Here is an 11,320-nt window from a genome sequence, read left to right on the forward strand (position 1 = left end):
AATTATTTATGTGCAATGATCATCACAGGCCTTTCAGTCTATTGCAGACTGTACAAACAGTGTCAGGCAGGGCGACGTTTTTCATGGCTATATAAGCCAATACGGGAGCGGCAACCACGACCGCAAAACTGGCAGGTGTAGTATGCCCGCGGCCAACAGATGTCGGGCTGATGACGCTTGGCTCGCCTATTTGCAATGATACAGTATGGGTATGGGGTATGGTTGTGTTTATTGGTTTCTTTAATGTTAAGGCACAGTGGAATTATTGCAGTTACAAAAACAATTGCAATTAAAAACTGGCGTTGTCTCCTCCCTGCCTTTACTTTCTTCCCTCGACCTGTTCAACTCCGGGTTGTAAATTCTCGTGGACCCATGCGGGCACGCATCCTCTATATCCGGTATATGCGTAAGCAGGAACGTGCGGTGCGCGAGCACGCGCGTGAGCGTGGCGCGGGCGTGCGTATTGCAGCTGTGCGCGTTGCGTGGGGCGGTGGACGCCACGCCATACAGAAGGGGCCGGGGTTCTTCGGTGTCGTGTCGATGAAGACGAGGTCGCTGTTGAATACTAGGCCGCCGCCGCTGTCGCCGCGGCATAATGACTTGCCTAGACAAGTAAAAGATATACGAGTATAAAAAAAATTGTTTTGGGTTTACACATATTACTAGCCACCCGTCTCAGCTTCGCGCGGGTTACACAAAACATTAACAAATTATATGCTAAAGCTTCCTCAAGAATCACTCTATTAGGTAATAGATGAAAACCGCACGAAAAATCCGTTCAGTGGTTTGATATTTGGGGTTTAAATGCTCTTTCCAAGCGTTATGGCTGCCATCCATCACGCAACCCCACAGTGTCGGAAAGCCATTCACATGACACCCTTCGGCCAAAACTCCTCCTTGGTAAAGCTTGCAAATAAATTCATTCATTCATTCATTCAAAGGTCGCTATACGTTCAGTCGGAACGCTCACCACAAAATTATTAAAAGTTTCATTTTATCGAGATTTGAACTTCGCAAGCATATACAGAACAAAACAAAAGAGAACGAAATAAGAAAGACGAGAAATATTACGAATGATGAGAATGAAAATTAATGATGAGAAGAGAATAATGATAACATTCCATTTCTGACCGCAGCTGCACTACTGGTACTGAACGCGTCGGTTTTATTGTGAACTTCCATAGTAAAATGAACAGCAGTGCAGCTGTCGTTGGAAATGGACTGTCACCTTTAGAGAACAAAATGGTACCTGAGGTAACGCCCGCACAGATTTTGTCACTGGTAATGTACTTCTGGAAGCCGGGGTCTGCGCTGGCGATGCATTCTTCGATAGGCACGTACGGCATGTACAGGGATTGTAGCGTCTGCGCTGGCGTCCCGTCTTCTGATGTCAGGCCCCAACCCACGATCTGTGAAATATAATGAACGAACGTAAATAATACATTCCTATGAAGGAAAAGGGAAAATCTTCATATCGGATTCCAGAAGAGATTGAAAACTCCTCCAAAAATTCCTAATCTTCTACCTACAAACACAGGTTACAAGATTCTTTTCATTTCTCATGCTCTGAAAGAGGGTCATTGTTGTTCTAAAAGGTGTGCAGGAAGTGATACGTTTCTGCACCAGAGCCAAGATCCAAGTACGATTTTTTTTTATGATAATCAATTGAAATCTGGATGTAAATGGAATGGTTACACAATTCCATTCTGATATTTGACTCTCCATTCCATAAATAACTATACTTTTGCCTAAATTGTTAATTGAAAGGACCCTCAAAAATGAGGTACTATAAAAATGTATACTAAGTCATGTTTTTAAAAAACAAAAGAGTGTTTAACTCGGGTGAAAGGCATCCATTTGACGACCGGTCTGGCCTAGTGGGTAGTGACCCTGCCTGCGAAGCCGATGGTCCTGGGTTCGAATCCCAGTAAGGGCATTTATTTGTATGATGATACAGATATTTGTTCCTGAGTCATGGGTGTTTTCTATGTATTTGTATATTATATATATATATCGTTGTCTGAGTACCCACAACACAAGCCTTCTTGAGCTTACTGTGGGACTTAGTCAGTCTGTGTAAGAATGTCCTATAATATTTATTTATTTTATTTATTTAAAAAAAAAAAAAAAAAAAAATCCTTTCAGCCACGGACTATTGGCGCTCTCACTGCGTCGAGCGCCAAACTACCTCGGCAGAAATGAGTGCTGTTCATCCCTTGGTTAACAATCTTGGTTGGTTGTCAATGTTGTCATATATTATGAAAATGAAAAAAAAATTAAAAATGAAAAATGTTTATTGTGTTAAACAATACAATTTGAATACAATTACAATTGAGTCCTCCTTGTAAGTATATGTATACCTGTATCAGGAGAACCCGCTCTGTATTAATGTATGTCGGTACATAATTTTGATTCAGCTTAATTATGCTACATTTTTATTAATAATTAAATATATTTATTGTTGTTTACTATCAACTATACGATAGTGTTTGTGTGTGTGTGTGTGTGTGTGTGTGTGTGTGTGTGTGTGTGTGTGTGTGCTTCAGTTTCATTATAATTAAGGGATTCTAACCATCTTTTTACAGTCATTTTACATTTAGATAGCGGTAAGTGATAAATTGATAGTTTATTATTTATAGTATTATATAAGTGAGCAGATTGTGCCGTGTTTTGTCTTTTAGCAAACGAAGATTTTACATATGGTGCGGGGACAGCATTATGCTTTCGCCGACGGAATGAAAGTTGCGGTTTGTATGTAAGTGTTTTATGTAGTTTTAAGATAGAATTTAGGATGTATAGTTTTCTAACAGTGAGTTTATTCGAGAGTTTATACAGTTCATAAGTTGGAAATCGGTACGGTTTGGAGTACATGACTTTAAGTAGGCACCTTTGTCCTCGTTCTGCCTGTAGAATTTTCGTTTTGTTGGCTCCTCCCCAGACCGTGATGCAGTACGTTATAATAGATTGAGCAAGTGCGGTATAAATTTGGCTTAGTAAGGGTTTTGAGGCGATGTATCTTATTTTTTTTTAAATCCAGATAAGTTTTCTAACCCTGGAATTAATGTGTTCTATATATTTATGCCATGAGAGTCGCTGATCTAGTATTATTCCAAGGTATTTGGTAGAGGCGACTTTGTTGATTTTTAAGCAGTTACATTGTTGATAATTACTAATTGGGTTGCATGTGTGAATATTTATTTTTAGGTAATCCGGCGGCTGTGAGGTGGTATATTTGGGAAAGCACATGTAATTTGTTTTGGAGATATTTAACGTCAGAAGATTACTGTTAAGCCAAGAGGTAATATGATTAAGGCCTATTTCAGATTTTTTGTAGGTAGATTTCCATGTGCTACCATGGAAAACGATCACGGTGTCGTCCGCATATGAGAAAACACGGCTATCTTCAACGGTAAGATTTGTTAAATCATTGATGTACGCTAGGAATAAGGTAGGGCCAAGAACACTACCTTGAGGCACTCCAAAGGATATCGGAACTGCTTGACTAATGTGACTATCAATCTTCACCTTCTGAGAACGGTTATGTAAATAGTCTTTCATCAACTCCAAAGGTTTACCCCTAATACCCATGGATTCAAGTTTGTGTATAAGTGTGGAGTGAGAAACGGTGTCAAAAGCCTTTTTTAAGTCTAGGAACACTGCCAGACATTTATTTCCGTTATCAACATGTTCAGTAATTGTTTTAGTAAGTGCCAATACTGCGTCTTCGGTAGAGCGACCCTTTCGAAAACCAAACTGTGAATTTGAGATGATATTATACTTTTCGAGATAGTTGATGAGCCTATTGTTAATTAGTTTTTCCATAATTTTTGAGATAGCTGGTAACACTGAAATAGGGCGGTAGTTATTGACATCGTCTCTCTCTCCACTCTTATACACAGGCGTAACTATTGACTGTTTAAGTATAAACTGAAATAAATGTCATATACTAAGAAAAAGTGACCAAGGCCTCCAGTGCCCCAGGCTGGAATCGAACCAGCGTCCTCTGCTATCGCGGCAGGTGCCTGAACCACTCGGCCACCGGGGTCACAGAAACGTTAGTCAAATTTTCCAAGTATATGCACTTTTTTTTACTGAAGGCTTGTGGCGCCCCCTAGCCATCTCTAAGGTAGAACAGTATGGTTCGAACCCTTCTAGCTGGATCATTCCCATGATGATACCGAGCTAGCGAGAGAGATGGCGCTGCCCATCAATACAATGAAGTATTTGAACAAATTAAATTATTTCCAGGAAATATTTTAATTTGTTTTTATCAAGTAGAAACACTACTATATAAATTATAAACTGAAATAAATGTCATATACTAAGAAAAAGTGACCAAGGCCTCCAGTGCCCCAGGCTGGAATCGAACCAGCGTCCTCTGCTATCGCGGCAGGTGCCTGAACCACTCGGCCACCGGGGTCACAGAAACGTTAGTCAAATTTTCCAAGTATATGCACTTTTTTTTACTGAAGGCTTGTGGCGCCCCCTTGTGGTTTTTTTCTTAGTATATGACATTTATTTCAGTTTATAATTTATATAGTAGTGTTTCTACTTGATAAAAACAAATTAAAATATTTCCTGGAAATAATTTAATTTGTTCAAATACTTCATTGTATTGATGGGCAGCGCCATCTCTCTCGCTAGCTCGGTATCATCATGGGAATGATCCAGCTAGAAGGGTTCGAACCATACTGTTCTACCTTAGAGATGGCTAGGGGGCGCCACAAGCCTTCAGTAAAAAAAAGTGCATATACTTGGAAAATTTGACTAACGTTTCTGTGACCCCGGTGGCCGAGTGGTTCAGGCACCTGCCGCGATAGCAGAGGACGCTGGTTCGATTCCAGCCTGGGGCACTGGAGGCCTTGGTCACTTTTTCTTAGTATATGACATTTATTTCAGTTTATAATTTATATAGTAGTGTTTCTACTTGATAAAAACAAATTAAAATATTTCCTGGAAATAATTTAATTTGTTCAAATACTTCATTGTTTAAGTATATTTGGGAAAACGTTATTATGTTTGAAAACATTACGATACTCACCATGCCATCATTCTCACTACGCAGAAAATTAGCCTCCAAGTCCTCGTCAAAGACGACGCAGAGTGGGCGGACCCGAAAGGTGGTTACAAACTCCTTTGCCAAAAGTACTGCAGCAATGTCATCTTGGAAGCTGGTGATGGCGCCGCGGAAACGCGCGGGGAGGTGGATTGCGGATATCTGCGGTGGAAAAGTATAAGATGTTTTTCATTTATCTTGCAATGTTATGGAGGGACTTGAAATATGACGAATGGAACTCTGCTAAGGTGGTGATCGCGTTTGGACTACAACAACAATACAATACAAATCATCTTTATTGCACAACCTCAGAATAAATGTAAATGGAAACAAAAATAATGCATGAAGACAGAGGTAAACAACAGGCAGCCTACATTTTAAATATTTTGTGCAATAAAATACTAATCTGATAATGAACAATATCTACTTGTTGACAGATGTAGCTTGAGCATTCCAACAGATTGGAGCTTTTCTTTTTCCCGAGAATACTAGAAAGGCGATTTCTAGTTTGCTTCATCAGACCATTGGCTTTTTGACAGTAGTGCTAGTAAGCGTGACTCTGTGGACACTAGTGGAATGCTGTAAGTATTCTATTGGAAGTACACCACTTACGTCAGTGTGCTGTGCATCAGAGTCATGGCTTTCTTACCACGGTTGGTAACGTTTGCCGGCCGCGGCCGCGAACTGCGCAGCAGGTAGCGCGCCGCCATCCTGCTCACTCCAAAAACAGTGTGCCGCTGTAAAGAAAGAGCATCATCATCATCATCATCTCAGCCATAAGACGTCCAATGCTGAACATAGGCCTCCCCCTCATGGGGGGTGAATGCCATAATCGCCACGCTTGGCAGGCGGGTTGGCGATCGCGGTCGAGTACACCGAATTTGAGGGACGCTGCTGCCCGTCCACCGGTGGTCTTGGACGTAGTTTAAGGACATACCCGGGTCCAAAGAAAGAACATAGGTTAGCAAATAGTTTTATACAACAGGGACGAAAACTTGTTTAGTTTGAGTTAGGGCATGCAGTTGCACGACGTAAATCTGTGGACATCATAAAATAAAGGATGTTTAAAGGCTGCCTTGTTGTCCTTTATAGGCATGTTTAAAACACCTAAAGAAGGACTCACGCTAGACCGGGACGTGCCCGGGCCGAGGCGTCCGACATGTCATTTTCTATGACGGCTGATCGGTGATCACGTGGTGCTTTCCATGGAAGACGAAGCTCCGGAAGCTGCGGCCCGGCCACGGCCCGGTCTAACGTGAGTCATCCTTAATGCAGTAAAATGCACCCAAAACGTTAACTTTTGTATTGTCCGGAAAAATGCCTTCTCGAACGTTGTTAACCTAGCAAAGTAACGTCTTCTATTCTATTCTTACCTGAAATAACAGCTTTAGTAGTAACCAGCGTCCCGCCACATATCTGCATGTAGGGTTCAAAAGCCTTGCTATATATCCCAACGTGCCAGTGAACCAACGGACCTTCGGATGAAGTAACGGTTTTGCCGCCTGCTATAATTCGTGAATTTTGGAATTCATTCATGTTGGCTCCGTTATTATCTGTTGTTCCTGGATTTTCTTTTTTTTCTTCTAATGGGTTAATATTATGCTCAAGCAAGAGCGTTGGTAAATCTCTGTTTTGTGTTTGTTCTTGATTGTGTCTGTTTGTTATGTTCTTGAGGCTGGTGGTATTTTGACTAACATTGCTTTTTGTCGAATTCTGCCAGTATCCTTTTGAGAGTTCAAAATTTTGACTCGCGAGGATTAAAGCTGTGGATGTAAAATGCTCAAGTTATAATGCCGGGGCCACACTAGGAATATTACGCGAAACTCTGGGGTAAGTAATATAAGACATAAGAACTTATACTATAATATTCATATTATATACGCTCATATTGTATAAGTTTGTTTTGTATACCGTTCAAGGTGTATAACGAACGTTAGATATAACATCAAAATATATACTTTTGTTAAGTATACCGTTATTTAAGTATAATATCATTGTATATAATGATCATTATGTATAACGTTCATAATATCTCAGATTTATAATGTATATTACTCAAAACATCTAACACCAAAATGCATAATGCTCATATTGTATAACCTAACCTACTTTTCTGGCAGCAGTTTGTTTTCTATTGGGGTCGCAGTTCTAACCTAACCTAACCTACTTTTCTGGCAGCAGTTTGTTTTCTGTAGGGGTCGCAGTTCTAACCTTACCTAACCTACTTTTCTGGCAGCAATTTGTTTTCTGTAGGGGTCGCAGTTCTAACCTAACCTAACCTACTTTTCTGGCAGCAGTTTGTTTTCTGTAAGGGTCACAGTTCTAACCTAACCTAACCTACTTTTCTGGCAGCAGTTTGTTTTCTGTAGGGGTCGCAGTTCTAACCTAACCTAACCTACTTTTCTGGCAGCAGTTTGTTTTCTGTAGGGGTCGCAGTTCTAACCTAACCTAACCTACTTTTCTGGCAGCAGTTTGTTTTCTGTAAGGGTCGCAGTTCTAACCTAACCTAACCTACTTTTCTGGCAGCAGTTTGTTTTCTGTAGGGGTCGCAGTTCTAATCTAACCTAACCTACTTTTCTGGCAGCAGTTTGTTTTCTGTAGAGGTTGCAGTTCTAACCTAACCTACATTTCTGGCAGCAGTTTGGTTTCTGTAGAGGTCGCAGTTCTACCCTAACCTAACCTACTTTTCTGGTAGCAGTTTGTTTTCTGTAGGGGTCGCAGTTCTAACCTAACCTAACCTACTTTTCTGGCAGCAGTTTGTTTTCTGTAGGGGTCGCAGTTCTAACCTAACCTAACCTACTTTTCTGGCAGCAATTTGTTTTCTGTAGGGGTAGGAGTTATAACCTATTTAGTATATCATACGCTATTATATTTTATAATCAGTATACTAAAAGATAGTATATACTATGATCGATATACGTTATGTATGTTATATAAACTGAATTTAGAGTATTTGAGTGTTATATAAAAAGTCATTATACAAAATGAGTATTATGTTAATTGACCGTTATTCCTAATAAAAATATTGATTTTGATGTTATAGCACACGTTCATTATATCTTGTGAATGTTATTAATATGAAATTATATATTATGTAGTTATATCTCGTGGGACGCACCCGAAACTCTGCGTATGAGGCGCCACTACCACTATCCGTCACAATCTGGGGGTCTACTACGAAACAAGAAAATCGAAATTTCGTTATCTAGCCTCTCTATTACTTTTGCATATTCGAGCGATAAAGAGGCAGATAACTAAATGTCGATTTTCGCGTTCCCGATAGGCCCTTGTTAACAAACCGTCTTGATACATCAATGTCAATGTGTTTATTGTCTGTGAAAACTTGTCAAAAAACAGTTTAAGTCCAAGATACTCCAAGTTCAAACAAAGAACCACTATTCGAAATTATAGCTAACTTAACAAGATTGTATCTGTATCTTGGCTTTAATTGAAGTAACAATATAAAACTCACCAGTGATCATAATCGAACTTAAGGTCATCATCCTTTTTTATGCACAGACTGGTCCGGATCGACTGGCAGATAAATATACACTGGGGCCTTGTTGGATGTTTTAGGTACTTTTAACAGGTTTGTGTTCAATTACATACGAGTATTTTGAGTGGCGATTGACCGAAGTTGTGACGACAGTGCCAATAATATCGAACTGGTTTATTAATAGCAGAGAGTTCATATCGTCGCTGGAATCCGATAATACTGTATCCCGCACATAGGTATCTACTATCCCCCTTATTCATAAACGTTTGCTAAAGTTGACAAGCCGATAATAATCGTTTGTCCCTTTCCGACGTACTGGTATGATGGAAAGGGACAAACGATTATTATCGGCTTGTCAACTTTAGCAAACGTTTATGAATAAGGGGGTATGTATTTACATTTTTCCTTCTGCACCGATTGGTCTATAGCTCGTGGTAATTAGATGATAAATACAATTATTACAGCGTAAGTAGTTTTCAACATATAAATTACCAGTGAAAATAGAAATGTAATCCACAAAAAATCTTATAAAAAATAGCTATTATGGCATTTGAAAAGGAAAACATTGTGAGAGTTGTGCGTGAAGAGATAACATACAGACAGAAATACATACTAGCAAAAGCAAAGATATAAAAAATGTCCCGCAGGACACAGAATAAGCTAATAAGCAGAAAAAGCTTCCATCAATGTCGAAAGAGCGTCTGTTGTACACGGGCATTAGCGAATAAAAATGTATAAAGAATAAAAAGCGTAAAAAAACATACAAATGACTCGGGGCCACAAACAAACACACGAGACGTGTAAAACCGAGCGCTAACATCGCTGGTGGGACTTTGGAAAAAATATGCGTGGAACAAAGGGTTTGGAGAAAGGGTTCTATTAAAGTTGAAATAATAATAAACATTGATAAAAACCGACTTGACAATACAATTGAAAATAGTATTAATTTCTGATTAATGGTTCCACTTAGTGAAAGGGTACTTTTCCGAGAGTAAATTTTAATGCCCAAATAGTTCTAAAACGCTCATAGATGTTTACATGTAGTCTCCATCAGATATATCGGAGCGGCTGAGGCGCTCACAAATATCTGATCACGCTTCGTCAGGGCGTTAGAGTGCGTGTTCAGATATTGTGAACACCTTAGCCGCTCCGATATATCTGATGGCGACTGTACACGTATTTGAAGTCTTTCATCGATTTCTCTAGGATGATAGTAGTAGCCTTTAGGTTATACCTATATATGTACATACAAGTGTGTAAATAAGGAACTACTTGCAGTTGTACGTTTCACAGACCAGTGGTATTTTTATATACCTGAATATGTTTATACCCCAACTTCCCACGCACATAAGCCGTAGTTTAAGCCGCATTAGAAGCCATAGGCGTTTTCCCCGCTCCCCATCCATTCCCGAAAAAAACACGGAAAAACTCGTACACGGTTCGTTTGTAGGAATTTTCTGCGCGCGAATTTTTTGCTTCCTTTTATATTTGACGAGTTTGTATTAAGCGCGGGATCTCACAGGGAAGCGTTTTCGGCCCAAAAAGTCTCAAGTTAGGGTGTTTTGGTGTAAAGATGAGCTGTTTTTGGTGAGATGGGCGTTGGCAGCGGTAATCTTTAAGCAATTTGTCACGGGCGGCCGGAAAGTTCTTTACAACGTCTTGCTGGGCGCGGGTTTGCACGGGTTTAGTGCTTGTACGAGTACTTGTGAAGCTGGCCATACACACTAGAGTAGGTATGCCTGCACAGTTTTCCCAACTGCACAGGTAAAACGTAGCGTATGTGGCATTCGACTGTGCAGTTTTCTAACCAGCTTTACCTGTGTGCAGTTGAACTGTACAGATAAAACTGCGCAGGCGAGCCGTGCCCTAGAGTGTATGGCCAGCTTAGTAAGTGCGCAAAAAAAATCTAAGAATCATATAGAAAATGTTGTATATTTATCATCTTATAAATAAAGAAATACAATGTAACATAATTCTGTATATATTTACAGAGGTATTCAGAGGATAGCCGTGGTCATATGCCACTTACTGAGTTGACAACACAATAGAGTAGAAACTAAACGATAATTACTAAAGTTGGTCAAGCAGACCTTGTCAGTAGAAAAAGGCGGCAAATTTGAAAACTGTAGGCGCGAAGGGATATCGTCATCGTCTCAGAAAATTTAAATTTCAGGCCTTTTTCTACTGACAAGACTTGTTTGACCATCTTTATTTCTAAAATTTCTATATACGTAAGAGTATACGCCCCATATTTTAGTAACTTAACTTGAACTCTCTCGTGTCAACGCAGCACAGCAAGTAGACTTTTTATCGTTTACACTTGCGTTGAATTATGAAAACGAAAGTTTTTTTACGTATTTATTGTTTAGCCTCGAAATTAAATAGGATTAAAGAGCTTCAACTTGAGGCCTTCTCCTCGGGGCTTTCCTGTTCGAATTCTCCGTAATTGAATTTATCGAAGGGAATCTAATTTATTTTTTCCCGACCTGTAGGATTTGTGTGATGGAAGGGCTTTTAAATAAACATTTTGTTGTGAATAGGGGAATTTTTAATGCTCGTCTCTTGTACTAGAATTTGGAACAGCGTGAATGTATGTGACATTTTCATGCTCAACCTGAAATATTTAAACGTTTATTTTTAGAAATCTGATTATCTATTTACGGATATCTACATGAAAATAAATGATTTATTATAAAATGGAAACTTTGAGTCGAAATTAACAAAATCAGGGGGCCGATTTATGAATTTCGTCCTTCGAAAATCTCTGG

General features: G+C 39.5%; 1 pseudogene; it reads right to left on the reverse strand.

Moving 5' to 3' along the window:
• Positions 1–332: 332 nt before the first annotated feature.
• LOC134669424 (modular serine protease-like) lies at positions 333–6,602 on the reverse strand (annotated as a pseudogene).
• Between the last annotated feature and the right edge of the window lie 4,718 nt (positions 6,603–11,320).

This window comes from Cydia fagiglandana, chromosome 12 (genome assembly GCF_963556715.1).
Source record: "Cydia fagiglandana chromosome 12, ilCydFagi1.1, whole genome shotgun sequence".
Classification (NCBI taxonomy): domain Eukaryota; kingdom Metazoa; phylum Arthropoda; class Insecta; order Lepidoptera; family Tortricidae; genus Cydia; species Cydia fagiglandana.